Genomic DNA, 13671 nt, shown 5'->3' on the forward strand with positions numbered 1-13671 from the left:
AGAAGAATCCATGATATGAATTTATGGATAGACAATAGACCTATTGAAATAACAAAGAAGATAATTCACAGGGTTATAGGATATCCAACATTGGAAAAAAAGAAGATTGTACATTTTTTGAGAAAAGAATAAATTGAGCTTAACAAAAAGATCTAATGGAATGGATGAGGGTTTTCCATGTCTCCCATTGCAGATCCATTGATTGAATTCATAGTGAGAGTCATTTCTCATAAATTCTATCAGTTGTGTAGATTGAATAATGTGCCATGTATGGCAGTTGATAATGAGTGGAAGATTTTTATGAAGGATCATGAATATGATCTTGTCGAGTCACAAAGATCATAGTTGGAAAAAATATGTGACATCAATCAGAAGGAAAAGAATTTGATGTGTAAGTTTAGATCACTAGTTATGTGTATTTCCTTTTATGTTTAGAATTATTTTCTTGCTTTTGGAGACCTTGTTTGGGAGGAATGAAATCCTATCACAAGATAGATTAGTGAATATATAACTCAGTTAGGAGAGAATTTTGAAAATGTTATGGATATTTATTTTGAAGAGTTTAAACAAAGAATGAGGATAATGTTAAGGATCTTAGCAAAGCTAGTGATAAAATACTATAATGGTGTATGCTTTCTAGTAGATTGATAATACATTTACACATGTAATGAAGCCTAGGAAAGTGTGGATCAAATCATTTGATTATGAAGTTGATATTGAAAATGTGGGTGCAAATATTGATGCACTACTTAAAGAAGAGATTTATGTAAAATCTAAACCCTTTGGAAAGTATAAAGAAGCTAAGGAAAGAATCACAGTTGACATCAAAATAGATTCAAAAGAGAAGAAAATAAAGAGAATGGTTGAATATCTAGAGGAGAAACTAGGCATACATATCAAAGGAAAGGAACCTTTTAAAATTAGATAGGATCTTGGTGATGATGAAGACCTAGATAGTAGTGATGAGGAAGAGGGAAAAGAAGAAGGAGACCAGGGTAAAGCCCTAGTAATGGTTACTCCACCATCAAAGAAAGATAAAGTTGTGAAAATCACAAAGCCTAAAGAAAAGGAGGTTGCAAAGAGTCCAACAATAGCACCCTCTCTTCTCTTGCACCAACCAATCCAAGAACCAAGGTGACAACAGCTAGTGCCAAGCATTCAACAAAGAAAGGACTATTCAAGATTACCAAACAAAGTGGCTCCAACAAAGGATAGAAGAAAGCTCAAGCCCTTGTGAGCCAAACAATGAGAAGATAGTTGGTAAAGAAGAAAGAAGGTGAAGAAGAAGATGTAGAGAGTACCAAGTTAGATGAACCAAGATGTCACTAACTCATAGTAGCTAATAGATCAAAGAATATTGATGAGGTATGTGCAAATATTAGGAGTTGTCTAGGCTTATCAAGTTTTAGATTTGTAAAGTGGTGTAGGAGCACGTAGTCTTAAAGATATTGGAGATGATCCATAGAAATATTTTAATTATTTAATGTAATTCCATTTTTTTAATGTGATATTCCATGTATAGAATCAATGGTAATGCCTAAAGTCAATAAATGTAAAGTTGTCAAGAAATTGCAAAACTATTGTACAAAGTGCAAAAAAAGGGTTAAAGAATGTAGCAAGTTGTTTAAAAGTTGGTTGGGAAGTTCTCAACTATCAAAAATCCTATAAAATCATTATAATGGTCATTCAAAATCAATTAATGAGAATAAGGAGAAGAAAGAATCATTTTGGAGAATTTTTGGTGTTTTCAACTATTACTATTTTGATTGATTTTTTTCAATTCATGTTGGTTCTAGGTCTTGTACAGGCTTAAAACGCTATATAACCTCTATATTTGGATAATGGTATGAATTATATTTCTTCTCCATTTGGTTTGGAGTAATTTTATTTAGTTTTGAGGAAGTTATGATCATTTTGGTGAAAGTTATTATTTTCAAATTAGAGAACTCTTGCTAACAGTCATGTTGTAGCACTTGGTACTGACACATATGGAAGACTTACAATATCTAAATGGATTCATTGGGAAGATATGTGAATATAGTTTTATTTAATTTTGGTTTGAGCATATGAAATTATATTAAATAATTAAAGGGTGATCGCAAGAAGTTGAGTCACAATTCTGCAGAAGTCAGATCTACGAAATTGTACTTCTTAGAAACAGGTACCTGATTTTTTAAAAATTGGGTACCCGTTTCTAAAATTATGCTTCGGGCACCCAAGCCAAATTTTAAAAATCAGGTACCCGATTGCTTAGAAATCGGGTACTCGATTTTTTACAAATTGGGTACCCGATTTGTAAAAGTTTATATAAGCACTTTTTTGGCATTTTTTAGGTCATTTTCATGACCTCAAAAATAGGAGCCCGATTAGAGACGCATACGGGAGCCCGTTTTTCAGCCCTACTGACTACCCCCTTGCTACTAGTTTTTGATACATAGGTATTTTAATATGTTTTATACTATTTTACTTTATTTTTTTCAATTTTCAATTTAATATGTATGTTAATTTATTGTTTTTTCACTTTTAATATGTACGAAAAATTGTAAATTTACATTGTTAATGAACTTAAATGTTTAAATTTTTGTATTTGTTAATTAAAATATAGTTTCGTAAATGTTTATTTAAAAAATTATTATTTTAGATTTTTTGAAATGTATTTAATTTATGTATTTATTACAATGTTGAATGATTAGATTAGATGTAAATTTATTGTTTAAACATTTAATTTTACAAATAAATATAACCTCGACCTAAAACCATATAACCTCGACCTTGTTTTAACTATAACCTCGACCTAAATTCATTGTTTAAACTATAATCTCGACCTAACCATATAAATAAAACCCTAAACATATATAAAATACTTAATCACATAATAGCCCGCTAAGAGATCCAAACAAAAATCTTATAGTATTTAAAATGATTTTACTTAAATTGTATTGTACTTTGTTTAATGGATCGAAAATGGATGATGTAAACTATTTTATAAATGTATATTCTTTTAGCCTTTCATACCCTATGACATGTACAGTGGATGATTGTGCATTCCGAATTAATTTTCCAAGTGGCATTTGGAACAAATGTATATAAATTATTTAAATGGATTGAACTGAAGTAGTTAATATGAACTTTCATGTGGATGTGTTATTTATTTTACTTTTAGTAGTTTATAATTATTTAAAAATGAAATGTAAATGTGCTCATTAAGGAATGCAATCTCTTGTTGTTTTTATAAATGTAAATTATTGTATGTATGTTATTTCTTGCTTAGTAAAACTTTTGATTAGTTCTTTGGATCCCTTGGCTAGGCATCATTTAGGATTAGTTCTATAATGTCAATCTGTATTGAATTTAACTCTAATCATAACCCTTACTATCATCTTTACCTAAGTAATCTTAATTTGCTAAAACCCACACCAGGTAATATATAAATAATTAAATAACTTTCCTATATTACCTTGAGTACTAATTTTATAAATGTCAAACCCTAAGATTGAAAGGTAACCCTAGCCCTTAACTAATTAATATTATACTTATAAACCAAATTGAATTAAACCATGATCATAAACCTAATTATATATCCCAACTTAAGAGTAGAAACCTTGAAATTAACCTAAAAAATCATTTCCCCAACCATTAACCAAATTGAACCATTACCCTAGAAGATTGAACCGAGTTAAACGTTGACCTTAAGACTAAACCAAATCACCCTAAACTAGAACTCAATAATATATTGAACACTTTAAAACAAAATTCAAACCTAACTTTTTTGAATTAATGTTGGTTTTTAATCTAAAAGCTCTAACTATAATTCTATATCTAAAACCAAATTTAGCACTTTAAAACTTAATTCAATTTATTAACTCTTGTCCTAATTGAAACCTAAGCATGTAAACCTAATCAAACAGTACAAACCAAATTGAACCCTGATCCTAAAACTAATTAAACATTGATATCAAGGTCTCAAAATGTTACATCATAAAAAAATTAGAAGAGACTTGAACGAATCAGGCATCTAATTAAGTAACCCTCCCTGACCATCAAGAGGTGGGGGTGTCCACATCAGTGGGAGTAGGAGCCCAGACTAGACCCTTGGATGGGTAGCCTAAATGTTTATTACCTTTGCAGAATGGAAGGCCACATAACAAAATATTGCCTTATTCTATAAAAAGAAATACCCACCCCCTAGTGATATATATAGTAAGATCTTTTTCCTAATTTTACTATCAATTTTTTTGGTTAGAAGACAATGATAGTTCAAAATGATTTAGAAGATAGGGATAAAATGAGAGCCATCATTCCTAGAATGAAGATGCATTATTCCAAGTGATAAACCCATTTCTATCATAAATCAACTCCTCCATCCAAAAAATTAGTAATGAGAAATCCCTACGTCAAGTAATCAATGGAGGGCTCATAAAATTGATCAAGTGATCAACATAGGGCTCATAAAATCCCTAGGTCAAGTAATCAATTGACCCCCAAGGGGAGATAAGAATATCATTAAAAGTTAGAGACAAGACATTCCTAAATGCGTATCATACAAAATAATTATTGCCAAGGTCTTAGCCTCTAGACTAGAAGATATCCTACCCAAGATCATTAACCCTACACAAAAGTGTTTTGTTAAGGATATTTATGCATATTGGAGAACTTGATAACCTATTGGAAGACTTTGGATTGAGAAACATTTCTAGGATAGAGTGTAGGCATGCTCAAGTAATTGATTATGAAAATGTCTACAAAAGGGTGGAATGGAGTTTCACTATGATGATGTTGCAAGCCCTCCATCCAATATTAAATGTCAAATGGTGTCCTCTCTTATGATTGGTGTCAAGGTTTTAGTAAAGAAATTAATGGGGTTAGATCATAATTTTTAGGACTCTCTAGATCAATTATGAAAGGGTGTCCTCTTGCATCCTCTTTATTTTTTATTGTTGAACATTTACTCATTACATTATCTCCTTAGAGATAACCAGTTGTTTCTAAAAGTTAGAGGATATACTCTCCAAATAATTAATAAGTATCTAATCTGCATAGTTTTTTGATAATATATTTGTATTCTTTTTAAGCTAGAAGAGTGCAACATGAGTCATTTAATGATCAAATTGGACCTTTTTTCTTTGTATCAGGTAGTAAGATTTATGTCTCTACATCTATCTTATTGGGGCTAAATATTGAGTCCCCCACCTTGTGTAGTAAATATGGTATTGGATGGAGATTTCATAATTAAGTGGTTAGGTACCTAGGGATTCCATTTGTAGTAAACCCTAACATATAAATGAAATGTGTCTTTATATCAACAAGAAAATCTTTGGAAAACTCAACAACTGGAACTCTAATTATCTCACTTTGGTTGGTAGAATTCAAGTATGTTAAAAGATTCTCTCCTTGAATATTGGGTGTAAGTTTGTCTTCTTCCTGCTCATTTTATTTAAATCAATTTGGTCTTCTATATAAATCTATTAGGACCATTTTGTGGATAGCCAAAGCTTCATAAGGTAATGAATTATGGATTATGATTAGAATTAGGATTATTATATGGTTATGGATAGGGTTCACATGTAAATTAGTTCATTACCTAACATGATCTACACTTATAGTTTGCATTAAAAAGCGAATAATAGTTAGGATTCAAACTACAATCATAAATAATTTTTAATCAAATCATAATTCTATCTCTAAGCTTTCATTAGATAATTGTAATCTTAACTCTCATCTTAGGACCATAATAAATATCCAATACAGGTAAATATAATTTTAACTAAAACCATAATCCTAGGTAAGTTCCCAAACATTAAAGGATCACAATCATTATAATAATCTTAACCTTAGCCATCATGAAAACTGTTAACATAACAAAATTGTAAACCATAACCTTTTCATAATCTTAACTTTGTTTCATCCTGAGACATGAACATGTATAATCCATAATGAGTTCATACTTAAAAATTTAGTATTTAATGTTTAATTTGACTTAAGTGTTTAACTTTATTTATTTAATTGATATGATTATAATAAAGATATGTGCATTTATATAGATCTAGTTGATAAATTTTAGATTTAAATTTTATTAAATAGTAATTTTGTCATGTATTATGTTGTGATGTATTTTTGATGTGTTTTATGTTTTATGTTGTTTAAATATATATGCAGATTATATTTGATGGACCCACCGCCACCCACTCCCCCTCCCATACCCCCACCTCTGCCACCTCCATCTCCACCTCCACCTCTGCCACCTCCATCTCCACCTCCACCTCCACCTCCACCTCCACCTCCACCACCCACCACGGATGAGCTTCGTGAGACCATGAGGCATAACCTCAATGACCTCATGAGTGATATAGAGGCTATCTGACATGAGAGGCACCCCCCCCCCCCCCCCCCCCCCCCTCACCTAGTACGTCTTGCAGATAGCATGCAAGGAATGGTTGACTCCATTCATCATTTTGATTTACACATCGATTCATTTAGATCATGGAGGGAAAGCATGCGTGCCTTCTACTCTGATGGCTTATCATACAGAGAGGTTTATAACTTGCATATAGGTAAAGGAAATTTTCAACATTATTTTGTAAACCCTAAGACAGGTGAACCAATTAGTGAGAAGAAGCCTCACATTTCCATTAGGTGGTGTACACATCCGCGCATAGCAGCACATTTTTGGGAGCAGTGGTGGATGGTATTTTGACCATCCACCACACACTAATCATGAGGTGCCCATGTACTTCCTTAGGAATTTATGGGCTGAGTTTGAGTTGGGTTTGAAACCCAACTATTTTGATATGAAAGCATTTTAAGGGTTTGGTAGAAGGATGCCTTAGGATAGGCTTGGGGCAAAGCTGAGTGACAGAACGAGAAATCGCAGGTGACCTGAGCCCCTTGTACCTCTTCCTGCACCTATTGTGCCTACTCCTCACCATCATCATGCAATTTCTTCTACTTTTACCCATTTGAGTGCCCTTTTGGGCAATTTAGTATAGTAGTGGATGCAGGCGGTACATGCTCCTCCACTTGGACATGTTTGTACTAGCTGTGGAGGCATATGCACAGGCCCCCAGAGCGATCCTGGTGTAGCACCCGATGACCATTATGTTGAGGGTGCAAATTTTGATGATGATGTATACACTGCCCATGGTGATGGTAGTGACGAGATAGACGTGTCATCATTTGTTGACCTCATGCAGCAAGGAGAGCCTGGAGAGAGTCAAGAGCAGTAGGTAAAATTTTAATTTCAATATAAATATAAAGTGCACATAATTATTTACTTTCTACATACATGTGTAATTGTATTAACTATATTAATTTGTACTTTTCAAATAATAGAGGATGGATGACAATGTTCCTCCTAGGAGGTAGTATAGTCTTTTTTCAAGACCTACAAATGTTGGCGTCCCTTATACAGTATGCACTCTGAATTACACTGTAAAAATGTATATTCAAATTCAAATTTAATAGCATGTGCTCATATGTTCTTTTTATTTGATTTTGTAGGGATTGTCTACATCTACACATACTAATGTTACTACAAGTCCTACTCTAGTTACCATTGAGGCACAACCTCAAATACATGCGGTATGAACTTTTGATTGAAGACAAATAATTTGTATTATTTTTATGTATGTACATTATTATTAACTTATAATCTAAAAAATTTTGACTCACATGTATATATATTTTATGTGTTTTGATTTTACGAACAGGAGCATGGATATCATAATCATCCATACAGGCCTCGGTATAGTCTATTTTCGACTCCATCTTATGATTATCGTGCTAGCATACATATAGACACATTTGTGACATTAGCTACCACTCAAGTATGATATATAAATTATATATACATGTTTAATTTATAGTGTATAAAAAATGTAGTGTAAAAATTATGTACTTTGTAATTATATTCATGTATATTTAAGTTTGACTAAACGTTTATGTATCCATAATTTTAGGACTACGTCACCACGAGTGTTGCTGAGTGCATAGGACTTAGCCAGATGGAGGTACCTACATCATCATTTGAGGTCAATATTGTGATTTATGTACATAATGTATAGTTCATTATGCTCTAAAATCAAATTTAAAAAATGTATGTATTGTAAATTACAGGACCTCACCACTGCTACATTTGGTAGTTTTGACAGTGTGCCTCCTCCCATTATTGAGGGACACCCATCTCATGTGGTATAATGTATTTTATTATGTAGTGAATATTTAATTTATTTGAAAGCTAGATTTTGAGACCCATTTCAATTAAGTAAGTACATGATGAGACGTGCCTCATGTTACACAGGGTGATACATCTACCTCACAAGGTGTCCAACATGACGAGATGACTCATATTACACATGATGATCCATCTGAGTCCTCTTCACATGGAGCAAAGAGGACATTCAATCAGATAGATTACGTCTTGTTGGCACCTATAGATTGTGTTTTTATGATGTATATATATTATTTATGATGTATGTACACTTTGTGTTAGGATAGTTAAAACTGGATGTTAGACCATGTATTTTTTCACTTCATAGATCATGTTATGATGTATGTTAGACCATGTACTATTTTTTTATGATTTCTTATCATGCTTGCGTATTTAGTACATATATTACTATGTTTCACCATGTTTTAAGTATATTCAAACCATTTTCTTTATTCTGACATATTTTATTCATGAACATATGACACATTTTGTAAGTATATATGCAAGATGAACAATAATGTTAACTATCTATAGAGCATTATTGGATAAATATCACATCAAATTTATGCATTGAGATTCATACAAATAAAATTGACCTACTCGATTAAAAAATGTATTGATAACGTACCTAACAATGTATCATAAGTGATCTTAATGTGTTGTTTGGTAATGTAAGACTCATTATCATCTAATAAGACCTATTATGTGGTAGTAAACATATGAATACCTATCATAATGTATAATAGACATAATGACTTATTAGGACTCCCATGTCCCCTTAAGACACACATATATGGATAACGTACCTAACAATGTACATCATAAGTGATCTTAATGTGTTGTTTGGTAATGAAAGATATAATCAATACAATGAATACAATGAGTAATGATCTTTAAATTATCATGTACAGGTGACTTGTTTTTAATATTACAATCAATAGTAATTTGAAACTTCAAACAAACATTAATTTAAACATGCTTGAATGTAAAAGTAATAGAACAAAATAGGAGGTCATTACTTAAATTGACAATTAATTTATAATAATTTATCAAGTGCACATACCTTTAACTTTCAAATAGAAGTAAACTCTCATTTTTGAATTAGTTTGTACAACATATTTCACAATATATGTAAGACAATGTCAATGATATATTTATAGTTCACTGAACTCATTTGAAATATAAAATTGGTTGAACACATCTCTTCAAATGAGGTCCTATAAAATAAAAATTTAAAACAAAAACACACATGTTAATAAACACATAAATTAATATTCAAGGTATCTAAACTATGTAAATATATATGTGTAATTTGTATGTACTTACTATGTGAAATTGCACAAGATGTTGATGTTCGATCCACTTTAACATTTAAATTTGCATAAATTGTAATTGAGACCTAAATAAGAGGTATATTATTTCTCTAAATTGGTATTGAAAACACAAACATACATGTAATTAAATTATATAAGTACATATAGATAAAAAATAATACAATAATGAAAAAACTTACATGTGTTTGATTTAAATGTAGTCATCCCACTGTACCATCTGCATCCTCTCTCTTTTGCAATGCATCTATGATTGTCTCGTGCTCATCCATTGAAATTGTCCATAATACCTTATTGGCGAGTCTCCCTTTGTATCTTTCTAATTTGATATTTGTTGCCACAACCAAATGAGAATAGTGTAAAATCTTCTTTTCAGTTTGGTAGTCTTCAAATGATGGCAAACCATTTCTTCTTGTTAGGTATCTACATAGCCAGGTGCCAGCTACAATAATAGACCCAATTGGATACTCAAAACCATCATCATCTACTTGATGACATGTCATTTTTTTTTAGGTTCCACACATCTAGCTAGCCAATACTCAGTCTGTTCATCATTATCACTAGGTGCAATAACAACATAAACATGTCCTACAAGATAATATAAAGTATAGAAACACTTTGATCACTTGTGTACATATACAAATTATATAAATTGAAGCATGAGATCGCAAAAAAATCTAATTAAATTGTGCATACCAGGTTCTATGAGGTCTAAAATACAATCATAGTCTTCTGATGCAAAAGTAACATTCTGGCCTTCATTTACTATATCATCTTCAAAATATGTGTCAGTAGGTGTTAATGATCTTTGTTGCCAATCTTCAACCCATTCTGTATTCTCACATTCTTCCCATTCACCTACAAGACAAAATTGACCAAAACAAGCAAGCTCCCTAATCATATAGTCCAAGTGTTAGAATCTGAACTCCTAAATGAATGCCATTTAGCTGAACCACTAATTGTATCACAGTCATATCTTGAAGGGATATTATTTTCTTCAACTAGGTAGAACAAATGTTTGATTGTAGAGTTTTGACTTAATCCCGTGTATAAATATTTGTTACACCATTCGACAATCTCATGTTCATTTTTGAATTTAGCTCTTTCCTCAAATTTTAATTGCTCTTTACTAAAGGCTCTCTTCACATATGCACCAGCACCATCATGTTCTCCTTTACCATGTCTAGCCTCAAAAAAACTCCACACATTTTGGATGCTAGTTTGCTTGTGTCCTACTCAACCAATAGAACATTCTAGCATTCTTGAATTGTCCTGTAGAATTATTTGACCATATCCAATGTTGTGTCATTTGAATTTGTCTCTCTTTTAAATTATCATAAAAGACCTTGAAACAATATTGGACAAACTTAGATGAATGGAGTTTATTATCACTTAAATAAAAATGGTACTCTCTCAATATTTTTTGATCCTCCTATGTACTATTAGGTGCATGCCTATAAATTATATGAACATAAATTGTTACTTGCACTGAATTGTAATATTGTGGTTGTACCTCTTCTTGCGGTGCAAGCGTGTACTTCTCTACAAAGTCAACAACTGAAAGTATAGTACCAATTGGAAATGTATTCTTACATATACGAAATTGTCCATCAAGCCATCTAGAATATTGAGAGTGTTTAACATATTTTGGTATGATCACACTCTTAAACTCATCCATAAATGCATGACAACTAACTTTATCTGTAACTAGATTACACCTTCTTCCAAACTTCCCATCCTTCAATGGATATTCAATAGTTTTGAATCTTTTTACCTCAACTAATTATTGTCCAAAAGTAGTCAAAGAATTTTCATGCAAACATTCATCTAACAAAGAAAGATTGTTGCACATATCACATGTACTAGAAAGACATGCATTGAAAAGAAAGTATTGATCATTAGGTGGCTTACAAAAAAAATCTGATATGAAATCTTTTATAATTTGAGGTGGTATTTTTATAATACATTCTTGCAAGATTTCTTTACTATGCATGGTACCACGTATAGATTGTAATACATCATAATGGTAACGAAATTGAATATGAGTTTTACAACAACATGTGATTCTTTCCTTGTTAATCCTTATATACCATGGTTTACACTTTTCAAAAGATCTTTGACTAATGGTAATATTTAATACCTTACCATCTACAAATTTTCTAAACAATTCAGTTTGAGTCATGTCCAAAAGATGTTTAGGATGTGGATCACGTATTTTTTACCCAATTCTCAATTTAAGAACATCTCTTGAATTAGGTGATACTCTTGTATTATCATGCAAAAAAATTTCAATCAAACTTTTGATTTCACTAGTAAGTTTCATATCACATCTCGAGAGTCTACCACTAGAAGTCCATAAAATATTCGCTGGATCACATTCAAAGTTAACCCTTCTCTTTATAGCTCTTTCCAAAGTCTTACGATTCACATTAAGATATCCGGTTGGTAATCAATCTTTTGTTAGATGTTGATTTGTTAACTAAAGTTGTTGTTATTGCTCATTGTGCTGCATTCTTATCTTTAGACCGACTTCTCTTTTCGATAACATCAAAGGCACTAGCAACAGTGGATACAACTTGTTTTAAAGACTCATTTTTATTCTTGGGTTTTGCATACATTCCCAACCTTCTCATTGCTTTTTGCATTTTAGACATTTTAAGTAGTTGCAACATTAGCTGACATTGAGACCCAAATTTCTTATTTTAAAAAAAATGCCTATACAATCTATTAACATGTGTCCTAATTTGTCTCCATGAAACCAATCCCTCAAGATTATCTAACACATCATTAGGAATATGCAAAATTATGTTCAGACACTTTACTATCATCCTAACATGTTTTTTTAGTAGTTGGTGTTTTTATGTCTATATTCATGCAATTTTTATTTTTAGACACTTTACTATTTTCACTGTTATTTGGGATTTGAATATCATTTTCAAATTTTCTTGGCATTTCTTTTGGGGCAGGCATTTCAATTGGAGTGTTTTGTGCATGATCGTTTGACAACTGCTTCTCATGAAGAAAATCTAAATCGTTTAAATCGTAACCTGCTTCTAAAAAATCACCAATTTCATCATGAGAGAAAATTTGAGGGTTTGGAGACACACCTGTATTGAATGCATAATTAGAATGTGCACCTGAATTTTCTTGTATTGGGTTCTCTTCTTTGACTTCTTCATCCATCGTGGTATCTTCAATGTCTTTCTCCTTTGAAACATTGTTCAAGTCTCTAATTCTCTATCTTCTCTCTTGTTGACGTTGTGCTTCATTCTCTTTATTTGCTGCAATTTTCTCATTTGTTAGAACTCTTGCTTTCTTCTTTCTTCGTTGTTTTGATCCCATGTTTGCACCAATTTTGAATTTGAATCAGTAGCTTGCAAATTGTATAAGAGCACAAGAAAATAGAATAAGCGTGATGAAATTCGGTGTTGCAAGTCGAAACTGTTGTTCAATCATTTCAATCATTGAAATTGGATTAGTGGGGCAGCTTTTGAGACCCAACGGGTACATTAGAAATGGGTACCCAATTTCTTAAAAATTGGGTACTCGTTTACAAATCGGGTACCCAATTTTTAAAAGAATCGGGTGCCCGATTTTAAAAAGTCGGTATAACGGTTCAAAGCAATCGAGCACCCGATTCATGAGACATGAGTGGGAATTTGGCATGGCATAGGCTTGGTCCCACCAAGCCATGCCTTTGTGCTCCTTTTTTTTTCTAAGGCATTTAATTGACAATTTCTAGTATTGTGGTAAATTTTTTATAGTCATTCCTATTGAATTTTTTGACAAGACAAAAACCCATTATAGGTCTTGCTGTTCTGATTTCAAAAATGTAAATTTTATAGTGTTATTAGTTTATTTTCTATTTTTCCATTATTTATTAATCAAAACTATCTCCTAAACGTTAAAAGTGACATTCACTAAAACTTTAATAACTTTTTTATTTTATAATTTTTCTTAAATTAATTTATATGTCATCAATCTACATACAATTCTTTTGATGTTAAAAAAAAAAATTGAAAAAAGTGAGATTTTGATCAAATTATGTGGTCCGTACAGGAGAGGTTTTAAAATTTACCTTTATAGCCAATTAATAATTAATAATAATAAAATTATTCAATAAAAAATTAAGAA

The sequence above is a fragment of the Cupressus sempervirens genome, chromosome 2, assembly GCF_028749045.1.
Source record: "Cupressus sempervirens isolate cs-2001-9-10 chromosome 2, ASM2874904v1, whole genome shotgun sequence".
NCBI classification, from domain to species: domain Eukaryota; kingdom Viridiplantae; phylum Streptophyta; class Pinopsida; order Cupressales; family Cupressaceae; genus Cupressus; species Cupressus sempervirens.